The following is a 15,543-nucleotide window of genomic DNA, read 5'->3' on the forward strand; positions in this document are numbered from 1 at the left end:
GTCCCTTGACCGCTACAGCGGTCATGCTCAACTGGCAAGGACCACTCCAGCGGCAGGGTGACCGCTTCAGCGGTACCGCTTCCGCGGTGCTGGTGCCGCCAAAGCGGGCACCAAACACCAAAAACTTCCCCAAGTTTCACACTTCAACCCAAATTTCTGACTAATTGCCGAGGCCATCTGCTCACAAACCACATACACAGACATACATAAAAATACGCTACAAACGCGCTCGTGGACTCAAAATTCCCAACGAAGGTCTCGTTGACCGAGTCAACTCCCGATACCTCAATTCTAACTTTCCAACCCAAGTCCCAAAATGCATCCGAGTCTTTGGCAACTGAACCAGATATACACACAAGTTCTAAACGACCATTCGGACCTCTCATAATCGACAGATTTCCAAAAAAGGTCCATTTACACAAAAGTCAACTTTGAGTCAACTCTTTTTCGCTTTAAGCCCAAATTTCACAAAGAGTCACCCGAATCAAATCTAAACACCTCAGGAAGCATGTCAATGATCCTATCGAGTCAAAAGTGAGCTAACCAAGCTTAGGAAAGGGTCAAAAGGGTCGAAAGTGCAATAACAATCAAGCGAGTCGTTGTAGACGGATTTGCAGAAATGAAGCGACTCCGCAGATGCGAACTTGGCCGAAGGAAAGAGGTTCGCAGGAGCGGTGAAATTCCCGCAGAGGTGTATTCGCAGGTGCAGCCGACAAGCAGTTTCAAAAAAAGGGGGAAAAGAAGAGTTTTTTTCCCTAAACACTCAAACATACACAACCTGTCACGACCCAACCAGAGGGCCATGACGGGCAATCGGAGCTAACCCATCGAATACCTCTGAACATACATCCCATAATCATTTCTAGATGGACCACAAAAATATCTCATGGGCGTCATACTCTGTAGGGTACATGTTACAAGATAGTGACACATCTCTATATAATCATCAACAGTTATGCCCATAAATACAAGCCAACAAGGCTGCCATAATATAATACAATAATATGAACTGATATCTAAATGGGACTTCTAGCTACACACATCTGTCTACAAGCCTCTATATATACTACAGGAATCCGTGAAGATGAGGCAGGACCTCGCCATGCCCAAGTATATATATACAAAAGAGTAGTACCAATAATCTGCAGCTCCGAAGCAACTGGAGCGCTTTTGAAACTCCGCTGATGAAGCTCCTAAGGGTCTGGTCCATCTACCTGTCTACCTGCGGGCATGAACGCAGCGTCCACAAGAAAAGAACGTCAGTACGAATAATGTACTGAGTATGTAAGGCATGAGATAAACATGTACATAAAAATCGTGGAAAAAAACATCTGAGACATGCCAGTCAGCCTGTGAATCTGAATGAATCCGTATGATTATGTATCAAGGAACATATATATATAGGAACGCCACCACATAGGCCACATCTCCATCCCCTATCAAATGTGCCTTATATATATACATGAACACCACAACATAGGCCACATCATCACCCCCTGTCAAATGTGCCTTATATATACACATGAACACCACAACATAGGCCACATCATCACCCCCGGTCAAATGTGCCTTATATATATATATATATATATATATATATATGAAGAATGAGAATGAGTGCAATGCATAAGTAAAATGAAATAATAGGACTCGGTAATATCACAAAACAGCTATATACATAAATTATATTCATAGCATGCATGAGAGCCCAAATAAAAGCTACTACTTTATCGGAGTGACATAAGGTCGATAACCTCCGATTAATATTATGGAACAATCATCATCGCTATATCTCACCTTGAAGGAACAATTATCATAAGGTGAGATCAACAATAATGAATGAAATCAAGAAAATCATAAAATAAACTCAATAATCTCATAATAGCATCAAGACCATAAGCTTTGAAATCTCTAGAAATGGAATCATCATCATCATCATTTTCATCATAGAAAACATCTATATTTAGCATCATAAGAACTTTGAGAATCATGAACTTCTAGCGTTTTGGAAATAAGGATATTATGGAACATATGTATGGGTTTATATGAAAAGAATCATGCCTTTAGAAAGAAAAGGACTAACCTTAACATACCTTTTCAGTCGCCTTAACTTTAATTACTTAACATTTGTCCTTCCAAGCTCGTAAATCTACATTCTAGAGAATTTATACTATTGTTAGCCTTATCATCATATGCTTGTCTTAAGCCCTCAAATTAATTCCTTTTTGAATCTGCCGAAATTCGGGCAGCATCTCCCCAATATCCTCTACTCCCTCCAATCTTCAAAACAACTCCTAAAGCACAATAAAACATCAACAATTCCATAATCAAAAGATTACATTCAAATTATACTCAATTCAATCCCAAAACTTCTTTTCATAATCAATCCATAACAACAACTTCATATAACCCCTTATACACTTGTATACGACAATTCCTTAACATCATTATTTTCCCTCATAACAAGGTTATGCTCAAAACATACTAATAATTATAACTCAAGTTAATTCACAACTCAAAATATCATCAAATGCATATTTGAACTTTTCCTCCAATTTTCTTCACCTCAAATCTTAACATAATTACCAAACAAACTTATAAACATGAAAGTAAGATGAAATATTACCTCAAAATTCAAGAACACTTCAATTCCATGGTTACTCCACCTTAAAAATACTCACCCAAACATTTTCAAGAAGAGGAGACAAGTGTAGACCTCACTTGGAAACCTTAACCACTTTAATCTTCACTTTGATCCTTGGTTTGGGCTTGGAAATATATTGGAATATGTTTGGAGAAGTTTCTAGGACTTCCTAGGACTTGAGGCTATGTTAAAAATGAAATAACAATGACCCAAAATTGTCATATAGACTTGTAGGAATATATGTGCATGTTGTGGAAGTTGAAGGAAGATTTTAAAGGATTTGTGATATGTTTAGGGAGGTTTGGATATTGGATGAATGTTGTGGGAAGTTATAGAGAGGTGTGAAGATGAGAAAATGGTGAAAAATGATGAGTTAGAGGGGTATTTATAGGTGTGTGGGTTGGGTTAGGCTTTATTGGGCCGAATTGGTGGGCCTTAAGTGAGTTTCTAGAGAATTTGCGTAGATTCGCAGGCTTCTGGCAGTCCGTCTTAAAACGCCCATAGCTCCCTACTCCGATGTCGTATTGACGAACGGTTTATGGCATTGGAAACTACACTCGACGAACTTCATTTTAGGCCATTGAAATACCTCAAAACTCCTGATATACCAGGAGATATACCTCTCTTAAGTTGACCCAAAATATCTATCCAAAATTCTGCCAAATTTTCCCAAATTTTCGACAGACTTATTTTCTTCTCGATTTTCTTGAACCCGGAATCTTCCGAAACTTTTCATACATGATATTTATCACTAATTATACTTGATAAAGGGTCATTTACTTTGGTCCCAAGGTTTTCCTTCCCAGTTACGACTTACGAGATCATAATTCATCCTCTACTTCATTGTTACGTACTTTCCATGGCTTGTACCTTTCAAAACTTCACGGGGCGTCTCCGATACTCCATTAATATAGTGAAATACGTGGCGTGCTCATGCTCTGAAAGTACGGGGTGTAACACAACCCCTCCCCAAACAGTTCCCACTTTCTCAACTTCCAATTACTCAACCCATGAACACCTCACTCTCCCACTTTTCACCAACCCACATCACAAGAAAAGGGAACTAACTGGAAAAACTTTCGATGACAAGGAAGAGAGAAACCATCCCATCTTCTTCAAAGATTTTCTACTAACAAGGTATGATTTCTTGTCTTCTCTGTAGTCTTAAATGGGTTTGATGATATCTAACTAGATTACTACTATATATCACTAGTATGGTTTCGAATTTTGGTAAAACTTGAGGGCAATTCTAGGTTTTGAGTTTTCATGTGGGTTTGGTAGGATTCTTAGAATTTTAGGTGTTGCTGCTCGAAATCGTGATCAGTCGAGTTTATTCGCCATGCATGATCATACATATGGGGAATTTGGAGGCTAGAATGAGATATTTTGACCAAAAATGATGGGGAAATCGGGACATTTCGACAGTTTTTGGGTTTCTTGGGAACTAGGATGAACTCCGCACCTGCGAGAAAAATTCTGTTGGTACGGTCCCGCATCTGTGCGAGAATTCACACAGGTGCGGTGACTGCTAGGATGGGTACTTCGTCATATGCGAAAAAACATCCGTAGGTGCGGCCTCGTATCTGTGGTTCCACTTTCGCAGGTGCGAGAACTGAAATGATTTCTGCAAACCAGTGATTTTGTGTCCGGTACCTGCTGGGTTTGTTTGGTTTGGTTCTTGGGCTGATTTCCAGAGTTCTAACTTGGTTGATATGATTCTATCGCTGAACTAACTTGGTTTCGATTATTTTAGGTTCTAGAGTGGTGAAACATGGACTAGAACGGGAATGAAAATATTGCACAAGGCTCGGAAGTTACCGAAGGGGGTTGCGGATGAGCAGTATAATACTACCAGGTTCATGTCTCGAGACTAGCACCGTCGATACTATGCCAATCTGCTAGATCAGAAGCTTCTGCCTGAAAAGGGAATCTTCATGGAAAAAGTGCCTGAGCTGTTATCGGGGCTCTATGACCGTTTAGTTGCCACCGGATGGATGTGTTTCGCTGTCTCTCCATGAAAAGAAAATGAGGAGTAGGTGACATAATTTTATGCGAACCTGAAGCGGACGAGGTTCGAGAATCCCGAGCTTATCATAAGGGGCAAAGTAGTGAGGTTTGGGCCCGAAATGATAAATGCCTATGACAACCTTCCCAATTATCCAATTGATCCAATGTAAGAGAAGGAAACTTGTGATTCTAGGGATTGGCTGGTGTCAAAATTATGTTTGGCAAGCAAGAGAGAGAAAATTCATTGGGGTACCAGGAAAAAGGGGATCAAGTCCACAGATTTTACCGCTGAGGCCAAGATGTGGCAGTACATCATTGCTAGCAGGATATCCCCTTCGAGGAACACGACAGACTTCACGTACATCCATCCCCTAATGATTGCTTGTATACTGGATGACATTCCAGTGAATGTTGGTTATCATATCATTTAGGAGTTTAAGGAGTATTTGGTCCAGAATAGCCCGAGATTAATGTTCCCATCCTTGATTACTGAGCTTGCCGGAATGTTGGGGTTATTAATCGCCCGACATATCACTGGGTAAAGCCAAAGAGGCCCTTCAACCCCTGTAGGGTCACGGGAGAGGGTAGCGTCTGTCAAAGTAAGAAGAGAAAGATAGAGATAGACGTAGAAGATAACTCCCTCTCCGCACAGGCAAAAAGACCCTTCGGAGCACTAGGTTCTCAACTACAGAGCATTCGGGGATTAGTGTCCCAGCTTCCCAATGGACCTTCAGAGGCCAGTCCTGACCAGTTTTCAAAGACAGAGATGCAGAAGTATTTGGATGCGCAGAAGGACCAGGTAGAGTCTTGTCTGAACCTTGCAAATTCTGTGAGTATTCTTGAGGCGGCCTATACTACTATGGACACAGCACATTCCACTCTTCGAGATGACTTTGAGAAGAAGAAGAAGAAGAAGAAGAAGAAGAAGAAGAAGAAGAAGAAGAAGAAGAAGAAGAAGAAGAAGAAGAAGAAGAAGAAGAAGGTGAAATGCAAGCAACTGGTGAAGATGCTGAGAGGTATCAAGGCGATCTTCCAGTGGGGAAATCCACAGAAGAGGTTCCCAGTCAAGGATTCTGATAACCACAAGGTGTATTCCTTCCTGTCTAAGCATAATGCTGACATTAAGGATGATGCTGATGATGATGCTAATGGTAGTAGTGGTGTTGATGGTGAGGGAGCTCCGAGTTCGGCTCAGCAGGGATGAGCTCCTTTCTGATTATTTGATTCAGTCTCGTGATGACTTTCATACTATTTTTCTTTTTGCTTGTTTTGATGACTTGTCTATTTGGATGTTGCACACTTGTTCTCGTTTTGCTAGATGTATGCCCTCGTCGGGCTTTTGTTTATGCTAGACTAGTGCCCTTGTCAGGCTTTTATATTATGCATGGATATTCGTTTGAACAGGTTTAGAATGGAAAGCCAAGTATCGATTCGTAGAAGAAAGTTTTCTGATTCTACCCAGTTATTGTGCAGGTGAAGACCACCGATCGCAAGTGCGGATCCGCGTCTGTGCATATGGGCTCACACCTACGAGCTTCACTTATCATCCCAAGTCCGCATATGCGGACCAAATTCCACAGGTGCGACCTCGCGTCTGCGAGTTGTGCTTCACAGATACGGCCACTAGCCCTTCTCAATTACAACACACCTCCGGCCCACCTTGCGCAGGTGTGGCTTCGCAGGAGCGGCCCACTTCTCGCAGATGCGAACCACTAGAAAACTAGAAAAATTTGCTAAGTCTAAACTCCAACCCAATAATCGAAATTCACCTGACACCTCTCAACACGCTACGGCCAGATACCAATTGGAATCAACCAGATACCAATTTGAATAGACTAGATACCAATTTGAATGAAATGGCATGAAAGAGTGAAAGAAGGGAAATTTTTTCTAAATGTCTTATAGCCTCTCGTGGATCGGTACAGACGTCTACATACCATTCTGCAAGACCCTACTAGACATTGCTCTTGTACTCGTAAGACCGGTGAACCTAGGGCTCTGATACTAACTTTGTCACGACCCCAATTCGCAAGTCGTGAGGGCACCCACACTCTCCCCCTAATGGGCTAACCCTTCCCTTCCTCAATTCACATAATTAACAGAAAATGTACCAAACTAGAAACAACAATCGGTTTAGAACTTCCTTCATTAATAATAGTGCGGAAATAACGTTTAAGACTTTACAACCTCAAAATCTGGTCTAGACTTGTACAAGAGCTTCTAAAGAATTACAATATCCAAAACTGACATTACATTTTAAAGTAAAACGGGAGGAGAAAACCGTCTAAGGGATGAAAGAGACAGTTTAACATCGGAAGAGATTCAGGGCTACGAATCCAAATAGTAGCTCACCCCAAGTCTCTGACGGACATCTTCGGGATCAGTCATGAGGTCACGAACAACAACCTGAACCAACTCTGCATCCCAAAAGGTATGTAACAAGAGTAGTATGAGTACAACACTTGTACTCGGAGGCATAATAGGCTGACAATGTTTAGATAATGCATATAAATAAGAAGCAATCAATAAGTAGAACAGAGAAGCAGTCAAGAACAATCACTAAGCATGTTCAAATAATAGTTCACAACAATAATAACAGTAGTAATTATCGATATCCTCGGATCATAGGCCTAAGTATAATCTTCAATCCTCAAGTCCACCAAGTTTCTAATAAAAGAGCCTTACAAGCAAACAACAACTCAATCATGTCATCCACCAAGAACCAATGAGGAAATGTACCATGCAATAATGTGAAGTTCAATGCAAATGAAATGCAATGCCCCCTGGAATCCTCTCTGTACTGTACACACATGTTAAGGGCAACGGCCATGTGTAACGACCCGTTTGGTCGTTATAGTCTTTTCGGTACATTTGACCTTCCCCGAGCTTGTTTAGCTCACATTTGACTCGAGGGGACCGTTCACATGCTTCCCGAGGTATTTGGATAGGATTTAGCTGACTATTTGGGAAATCTGGGCTTAAAGCGAAAAAGAGTGGACTCAAAGTTGACTTTCGAGTAAACGAACCTTTTCTGGAAATCTGTCGATTCCGAGAGGTCCGGATGGTCGTGTGCATATTTGGTTTGGTTCCCAATGCACTCTGATTCACTTTGGGATTTGGTTTGGGAAGTTGAATTTGAGGTGTCGGGGGTTGACTCGGTCAACGAGACCTCTGTTGGGAATTTCAAGGCCACGGGTGCGTCCGTAGCGTGTTGTTATGTGTGCCTGCATTTATGGTATGTGAGCAGATGGACTCGAGTGATAGTAGGGATTTTAGGTTGAGATTGTGATTTGGGAATTCTGGTTCTGGTGCCCACTACAGTGGCACTATTACGGCAGCAGCGGCACCGCTATAGCGGTAGACTTGCCGCAACAGCGGCCAAGTGCAAATGTTGGCTGACCGTCATGGCATCGAGGCGATATCGTTGCGGAAGCGGTATCGGGCAGATAATTTCATTAAATGAGTATTAAAATCCCTAAGTCCCTCTTCGTTATTATTTCGACTTTAGAGTTTTTGAGAGCTTTTCAAGGTGATTGTCGGGGGAAACTCTTTGTGGTAAGTTCTTCTATCTCCCTTGCTATTTCATTTTCCGTAATCACCTTAGGATTCCTTTATCATGATAGTTCATTAAGGGCTTAATGATTTAAAAGAGGGTTCAATGAGTTCTTCTTTCTAGGCTTCAAAATCTTGATTTATTGATTGGGTTAGCTTCATTAAGCATGGAATTGATGATTAGAATCTATTATTGCATGATTCCTTCCTAATTAGTGGCTAAATTATAGATTTGGAGTTAGGGTTTATACCCGAGGGTTTTGCCTAGAATCCGAATTTGAGTAAATTGTTAGTTCTTCTAGCTTGATATTGATAGGAATTGATCACCTAGAGCTTTAATTTTATGTTGAGATCTTTAGATTCCTAATTTCATCTTTCTATATCATAAACCCTATTCCATAGGTTGATAATTTTGGTCTTGAATAGAAGTAGGGTTTGAATGATATTCTTCTTGATTCTAATTTCTTGATTCGACTATGTTTAGAATTTCATTATCTCGAGGCTCAAAGGAAGGGAAAGACTAAAGTTTCATTGTTAGAGACGTTACTGTTCGACTTTCCAGGTAGGTTATGGTTTACCTTACGGTGAGACTTTGATTACCGAAGCGTATGTTTAGATGATATTATCGAAGAATGCATGTAAGCCTTCGGGTATGAAGTTGGGATGGATATTGTCTTAGGTTGGGCTTTGTTGTATGATTTGAGGGTTAGCCACCCCATTGTGTTGTTGACTTACTTTGATCTATTTACTTGTGGCTCGTTGTCACCTTGATAACATTGTGTTATTGGTGATTAGTGATATACGATGTCTATGATATTGGGGTGCTTTACTTGATTGATATTGAGATGAGAAGAGTAATTCCATTGTGGCTTATTGTGTATCCTTATCATTGATATTACTAGTATGCCCTGAGAGGTACTGTTGAGAGTTGTGATTCCATTGTGGCTTATTGTGTAGCTTTATCATTGATATTACTTGTGTGCCCTGGAGGTACTTGTTACACCTTGGAAAATTTTGCACTACCAAGGTCGTAGCCAGCTTAGTATGGGCCTGAGGAAGAGAAAATTTATGCGAGGATTAAGGAGAAAGGTTATATTATAAGAGTGTAATAATGGTATACATATGGCATTTGGAGACCATATGGGTTGAATTGGTTCATATGTCACTTACCGAAAAGCCCTCGTTGCTGTAAGCTAAGTGGGGCCCACATGCCGGAGTTTTATAAAAGACACATGAAGAGATATATGAGTAGTACATGGAAAGTTGAGCAAGTTCTAAGAAGGACCCATAAGCCAAATATGGGCATAAGCCATCCAAAAGGACGATTTAAGGAAACATTTTCGGATGATCTGACTTGGAGGGGCCAAAACACCATTATAATTATGGAATTTGGAAAAACACTAAGAATGAAAGCTGTATATAATTGAAAGATCTTTCCAACCATAGGTCGTGGGCCCTCACACGATAACGGGATCAAGAGGTATGATCTTTTTACTGAATGAAACAACGAGAACAACTTCGGAAAAAGCTGTGAGTTCCACGACCCCTTTCACGGACCGTGAAACCTTCCACGGACCATATACTGGTCCGTGGAATACCCAGCAGAGATGATGGTCTTCTGGTGGTGAACCAAGACCTGTTCCACGGACCATACAATATTCCACGGACCGTGAAAGTGTCCGTGGAAGTCCCGACGGGCTGAGTTGTTCTAACTATATAAATGTGATCCCACTTCATTAATTTCATTTTCCCACACACTTCTTCATATCTCAAGACCTCTAGAAGGTTCCACAAACTTCATCTACAAGAATTCAAGGGAAAACCATGATCAACTACACCAAATCCATGAAAACAAGTGTATGAAACCTAGCAAGAGTTCATCTACATCAAGAAAACCTAAGGGAAGTGAGTTAGGGTTTTGGAGCAAGAAGAGAAGTTTCACTCAAGGGTTGTTCATCCATCATTTAAGGTAGAAACGCGAATATTGAAGGGGAATGATCAAGCGGTGGAATAGCTAAAGGAAAAGGTATGTAAGGCTAGTCCCTTCTTTCTAAGGCATGAATCCTATAGTACGATGTCCCCTCCTTCTTTATGATTTTCCTACGTATCAAAAACTATGAGTCTACGATTATAAAGAGTATCACAAGATAAAGAAAAGAGACACGTTATGAGCATAACGATATTGATGATGAATCTAAGTCTAGGAGTCCTAAAGCTCATGAACGACATTCCTACGAAGATGGCAATCCTTATATGATTCCTATGATATTATTCCCCTACCTCTCCATGACTTTCTTACATTCCGGGAACTATGAGTCAACATTGATAGAAATCTTCTTATAAGACGAAGATGAGGAATATGTCATGAATGAGATAATAATGATGATAAGCTGAGGCCTAGAGATTCTAAAGCAAGGAGCGATGTCTACGAAGCTAATGATCCTTACGTAACCTCTAGGATATTATGATCCCTGCATTTCCATGGCTTCCTTATATTCCGGAACTAAAAGTCTATGTTCATAAATAGCCACGTGAGATAAAGATAAGAGACATGTTATGAGCACGATAATGAAGATGATAAGCTTAAATCTAAAGATTCTAGAGTTCATGGTACAATGTTTCTACAAGCTAACGACATTAACTACGATCTATTGGTGTTGCTTGTTGTATACACTCACCTTATATACTAATTCCTTCAAGGTGAGGCAAAATACCTATGAATGCTCCATAATGTAATCGGGGGTTCTCGACCTTATGTCACCCCGACATTGTTATAGATTGTCCATAAGCCTCAATGCACGTATTATGACCACTGTTCCGCAAAGTTGCGAGTCTATGTTCATAGAGGATTTCATATGAGATAAAGGTAAGAGATACGCTATATAAACGATAGTGGTAATGTTGAGCTTAAGCCTAGAGATTATGAAGTCTATCCTACGATATTCATATGAAGTCCATGCTACGAATATGATGTGATTTTCATAGATTGTCTTTAAATTTAAATGTATGCATTAATGAAAGGTTACGATACTCTTATAAGATGTATGTGATGACAATGATGATGATGAGATATATTGATCCTTATTATGATGTATGTGATATGGTCGAGCCACCACGTGGCCGAATACGGAAGATATGTATGTGATATTGTCGAGCCACTACGTGGCCGAATATGGATAATGTTTTATGTGTATGAGCAGATACGGTACTATGGTGATGAATTATATGACATAATGATGTATACGCTATGATGATTCATGTATGACGATTGTATATATATATATGATGTATGTATGAAATGTATTCATCCTTAAAGGTCGCGCAAGTTTTGCCTTCACCTTATGACTTATGATTTTTCTATTATGTTTATTTCTTTCATGCCTTACATACTCAGTACAATATTCGTACTGACGTCCGTTTTCTTTGGAAGCTGTGTTCATACCCACAGGTAGACAGGGAGACGGCGCAGACCTTTAGGAGCTATCAGCAGATTTGCAGGAGCACTCCATTATTCCGGAGGTGCTAATCGGATTTATACTTGTGTGTGTGTATATATATATATATATATATATATATATATATGTATATGTATTTTGGGCACGACGGGGTCTTGTCCCGTCCATATGTCTAGAACTCTAGTAGAGGCTCGTAGATACATATGTGTGGGTAGTATCGTCTCACGATGCCACTATGGTGTATATGTTATTATGTTGATAGCCGAAGGGCGTATGTATATAATATCAATTATGTTTTCAAATGAAAAATGATTGTCTTATGATTATGAGTTTATGAATGGTAAAGAAGTGTATAATAACTATGGCGAGTAAGGAAATGAGTGGTGCTCGGTGGTTAGCCCCGAGTACCCGTCACGGCCCCTAGCCGGGTCGTGACAATACTGTTGAGAGTTGTAATTCCATTGTGGCTTATTGTGTAGCCTTGTTATTGATATTATTTGTGTGCCCTGGGAGGTACTATTGAGAGTTGTGATTCCGTTGTGGCTTATTGTGTAGCTTTACTATTGATATTACTTGGGTGCCATGTGTGGTACAGTTTTCAGATAGAATTGGTTGTTGATATCACATTTCATCATATTCATACGCATTTCCATGATATACTGACATATGCATAGTTCTAGCACTAATGATGATATGTGAGAGAGTGTAGCCTCTGAGGTTTCTGTCGGAGAGCGTAAAAGATAGATGAGTGTTCGTTGCCCAAGGTTTCTTGCCGGGACTAATGGAGTGTCTGATGCCTAAGGTCTTTGCCGGGATCATGAGAGTGTGCTCGTGATCCGAGGTCATATTCCGAAACAAGTGGTATATGGACTTCGCGGGTCCCCCATGGGTCATGATCGTCGAGACGTGGAGTCATTCCGTCTGGGACATGTTGTACAAAGCTGCATATGCATTGCATTCACTTTATACATTATGTCATTGCATTGTATCATTTGGCTTCCTGTGATATTCCTGTGATTTATTGTGATACCATTGTGATACACAGATTCGGTGTTGATATACTGAGACTTGGAACAGTTGGGCTTAAATGCTATAACATATGTGATGACTTGCGTGATACTAATGTGATGTATTGGTTCGGATTAATGATACTGAGACTTGGCACAGTTGGGTTTAGATGCTATAACATAGGAGATGACTTGTTCTGTAGATATAGATTTGTGTTGACTTGTACTTGTTGGTTATGTGTTTATCTTGCTTTCTTGTCTTTATATACGTTAGCTAGTCTTAGTCGGCCTATGTTACCTACCAGTACTTGTTGTTTGTACTGACCTGCACTTGCTGCATTCTTTTATGAATACAAAGTACCAGGTAAGATCGACTTTTACTCCCCGTGACTGATATTCGAGGATGGCTGATTAGAGTCCTTCAGGGTGAGCATGCGGATGTTCGCTGCCCGAAGACTCTTTCTATCATTATGTCTTTATTTCCATTCTAAGACATAGTTTTTTAGACTATTGATGTATTGTTATTATTCAGACTTGTAGTAGTTAGTTAGTTGCTCGTGTATGACTAGACCAGATACAAGGGTGTATTTCTTACTTCCGCATTTGCTTATATTATTATCGTAAGACTTACGTTATTCTATCTTTTTCCGCTTTACTTATGTTTTATAATGTTGGGTTAAGGGTTCGCCTACTGAGGTGGGAAAGGTAGGTGCCCTCATGACTTAATGAAATTGGGTCGTGACACCGTGACCCATAGGGGACCCGTGAAGTCCACGTACCCTCGTTCCGGCAAATAACCTCGGACACGAGCACTTTCTCCCTCTTTATTTTACGCTCCCCGGCAAAGACCTCAAGGGCTACACTCTCTCACTTATCATGATTTCAAAACACAATTATATTAAATCACATATGGAGTATGAGATGCAATGCCATGCATGAAATTAACCTCAATCACACCGCAATATCTTAGAATTAGAAGACAAATGCCAATGCTAGGAAATCAATTTAACAATATCACAAATTGTGGAATCTAGGGATGCAAATCATGAAAGTCGAATACAACTAAAGTCATCCATACATAATTTTTTCCTTTTGTTGAGGTATAAGAGATATCAGGTAACTAACAAGGTCAATCAACAATCATAAGATAGTAACAAACATGGCGACAAGCCCACATAACAACATCCATACCAAACTAGTGGATTTATCACCTCAACCATGCTCGAAGGCCTATCAAGCTTTCCCCGTCATTGACTACCATCTACATACATTTCGCTAATCAGAGTCTAAACATAGGTAAGCCATAACCTACCTCGAAGCCGAACAGGTGCAACGAACTAATCCACTTGAGCCTTTCCTTTCCAAACCGCCTCAAAACGATCAAACTCTATCAATTTAGTATTCTACATTAGTATACGATTCTATGAACACCTTTATCAAAATACTTCTAAAATGACCCAAAAGAATGACCTTAGAAAATGACCCCGGGCCCATAAGGGCAAAATAAAAAAAAATATTGGAAAACTAGTTTACCCAAAGTCTAAGTAGTCAAAATCTAAAGTTTCATGAAATTCTAACCCCGAATGAGCTTTAATTTCATCAATAATCAAAAACCCCCAATTTCGGAGAAAACCCTCAATTCCCATAACAAGATTCTTGAATAAAAAGGAAGATTCAAGCTAGGGACTAGTTACCCATTGATTAAATGCTTAGAATCTAAGAAATTTCTCAACAAAAACCATATTAGATTGAAGAAGGATCCAAAAATCAACTTAGGGTTCATAACCCCAAACCCCCCCCCCCCCCAACTTAACACGTGATTTCTAACATGGATTTCCTAATTAATAGATGATATAAACACAAAATGAATGTGGGAAACTTACCAATAGAAGAATCTCCTAGGAGCTCCACAAAATTGCCTACCCAAGCCTTCTAGGTCAAAATTTGTGAATGAAAAGAACTAAGCACGAATTTAGGAATTAAATATCTCGTCTACTCAGCAATCCTCGCAGATGTGAGGTATGTCGCACCTGCGAAAAATATTCTACTAATGCGAGCTCACATAAAACCCTGTTGGATCGCAGGTGCGAAGGGACCGCACCTACGCACCCATGTCCGCAGGTGCAAGGCACCTGAAACAAGGAATAATAAGCTAAGTCTCCAACCTTCCATCCCAACGCCTGAACCTCATTCGAAATCCCACGGACACAAATAAACACCCATCCCCGCAAGTCAAATAACACAGAAGAGAGACTACGAGAAGGGTTTTTTCGGGGAAAAAGAGTAAAATGCCTATAACGACAAAACGGGTTGTTATAACAAACAATCCTAGTACACGAACCATTACTCAAGTCTGTAAAACATGAACTCTGTAAAATAGATTCTTCAATCTTCTTCATTGTATTAGGGTGCACTTTAGTAATTAGAAGTCTCTTAGATATTGCATTGGTAGTGTTTGCTCAAACTCTGATTTTCTCTCTTTATGAATGCGTGAATCTTCTTCATGCATGACTTGAATATTTATTGTACTAGGTTTGCATCAAGTCGGGTGAACTCAATCCTATATGGTAAGGCCCATTATGAGAGTTAGGATTTGAGTTGACTTGGGATTCTTGCATTTACGCGGCCTCAATATCCTTGTAGAAGTCTGAAGTATCTCGATAATTATGGCAAGAAATCCTGCAAACTTGTCCGCCAAGTCTTTACCATAAATCACAAATCCTACTCGTAGTAGGACTCTGAGCTGGAACATGTTATTGGACGTGGTTCAAGCACCTATTTCATCCATCTCTAAATATTCCTAGTTTTTTAGATGGAACATGTCCATAGACCTATTTTATTCAGCCTCTGTCTTGTAGTTGTCTCTGACCTATTCACT

This window comes from Lycium barbarum, chromosome 5 (assembly GCF_019175385.1).
Source record: "Lycium barbarum isolate Lr01 chromosome 5, ASM1917538v2, whole genome shotgun sequence".
Taxonomy (NCBI): Eukaryota; Viridiplantae; Streptophyta; class Magnoliopsida; order Solanales; family Solanaceae; genus Lycium; species Lycium barbarum.